The 2,195-nt window shown below is 43.3% G+C and overlaps 1 protein-coding gene across 1 annotated transcript in view; it reads right to left on the reverse strand.

Annotated features, from left to right (window-relative positions):
- The window catches only part of DNM3 (dynamin 3), a 153,456-nt gene that overhangs the window by 150,808 nt on the left and 453 nt on the right, over positions 1-2,195 (reverse strand). The window lies entirely within an intron of this gene.

Here is a 2,195-nt window from a genome sequence, read left to right on the forward strand (position 1 = left end):
ATGGGAAGTAGTGAATTAATTCCTTTGTTTTGCTTTGCTTGCGTGCGTGACTGTTGCTCTACCTATTAAACTGTTTTTATCTCAACCCACGAGTTTTCTCACTTTTACCCTTCCGATTCTCTCCCCCATCCCACTGGTGGGGGGGTGAGCGAGCGGCTGCGTGGTGCTCAGTTGCCAACTGGGGTTAAACCACGACAAAGGGGAAAAAAAAAAACCTGCACTGGAGCTGGTGGATGCACCCAAAGAAGGCTGTGACCCTGTGGTAAGCCTGCGCTGGAGCAGGCTCCTGGCAGGACCTGTGGACTCACAGAGAGAGAAGCCCATGCTGGAGCAGGTTTGCTGGCAGGATTTGTGACCCTGTGGGGGACCCACGCTGGAGCAGTCTGCTCCTGAAGGACTGCACCCATGCTGGAGCAGTTTGTGAAGAACTGCAGCCTGTGGGAAGGACTCACATTGGAGAAGTTCGTGGAGAACTGTCTCCTGTGGGAGGGACCCCATGCTGGAGCAGGGGAAGAGTGTAAGGAGTCCTCCCCCTGAGGAGGAAGGAGCAGCAGAGGCAATGTGTGATGAACTGACCACAACCCCCATTCCCTGTCCCCCTGCACAGCTGGTGCGGTTAGGTAGAGAATTCAGGAGTGAAGTTGAGCCCAGGAAGAAGGGAGGGGTGGGGGGAAGGTGTTTTAAGATTTCATTTTATTTCTCATTACCCTACTCTGATTTGATTGGTAATAAATTAAACTAATTTCCCCAAGTCACGTTTTGCCTGTGACAGTAATCGCTGAGTGATCTCTCCCTGTCCTTATCTCAGCCCACAAGCCTTTCATTGTATTTTCTCTCCCCTGTCCAGCTGAGGAGTGGGTGTGATAAAGCAGCTTTGGTGGGCACCTGGCATCCAGCCAGGGTCAACCCACCACAGTCATTTTGTTAGGAATGCCAGCACAGAGCTCGATTCTTTTCTTTCTTCTGCTCTTACATGGTGCTGGGAAAATTAGGTGAAGATTCTCCATAGCTAAGCCTTATTCATGTATTTCTGCATGCTCTGTCAGAGATCAAAAACCAGATATGCAGAAATGGCAAGTGTTCATGTTTCCAACTAAAACAAACTTGATATTTTAATATAAAAGCACTCTAAGCATATTACACACTTGAAAATCCTAAAGTTTCTAAGCTGAGCATACAGAAATATTGGGTTCCACGGTTCTTCCTTTCTCTTCCACAGTATAAACACTATGGAAAATTTCATAGAGGCATTGAAAGTATGAATGTGCTTTAAAAGCAGTAATTCAGAAAAAAACCCGGAGCCTAGGCAGACTGAAGTCTACCTTCCTGTTGAACAACAAAAAGACCTTTTAGGAAAAAAATGCACACAAAAACTTAATTACACCTCACACATAGGGACAGACTAAAGTTCTACGGGCAGCTTCAATTTTGTTTCTTCCCCAGTTTCATCATGTTGCATAATTTAAAGAGCACTTTTTATTTTTAAATGCTGGTTTGGATGTTATTTCATCATATAGAAGTCAATAGTAAACCAGTGATTTTGTTGCTTACATTGGTTTAGAAGCAACAACAACAATGAAAAATTTAATGATGGAAAACCATAGCTGCTTTTATGTATGCTAGGGAACTGAGCTACACGACAGCAGATTAAGTGCCCCTTGGAAGAGTACAAAGTGGTGAATTCCGATGAAAGATCTCAATACGTGACATAGCTCAGTGGTATACACATACTATATTTTTATTTTTGACCAGACAAATACACAGAAGCCTTGTTCTCTCCCCCAGTCTACCTTCTGCTCTACTTAGTGCAGTGAGCCCAACCAAAAAAGACAAGTCACAAAAGCAAGCTGTGTGGAATTAAATCTGTGTGCACCGGAGCAAGAGTTAAAGGTAGAAATACAGCAATTTTGGTGTGTTAACTAATACAACTGTAAAGCTCATCAAGAAATGAATAAATCAAAGCTAATTTCTAAAACACTTTGTTTGTAATAATGTTTCTCCACTGCTTCAAGTTTCATCTTGGATTAAATTTACTACGTGCTCTAGGATTTAGATTTTACTGTTTTCCCAGATAGGACAATGAGATTAGCTGGTCCTGAGCATACAGTTTTGAAGCAGCGGGCCTTTGTTGCAGACAAGTGCAGCTAGACTTTCTTCACAGTGCTTAAGTTTTCCTAGAAATTATGTTCCTCCTG

The sequence above is a fragment of the Pygoscelis adeliae genome, unplaced genomic scaffold, assembly GCF_000699105.1.
Source record: "Pygoscelis adeliae isolate BGI_AS28 unplaced genomic scaffold, ASM69910v1 Scaffold402, whole genome shotgun sequence".
Taxonomy (NCBI): domain Eukaryota; kingdom Metazoa; phylum Chordata; class Aves; order Sphenisciformes; family Spheniscidae; genus Pygoscelis; species Pygoscelis adeliae.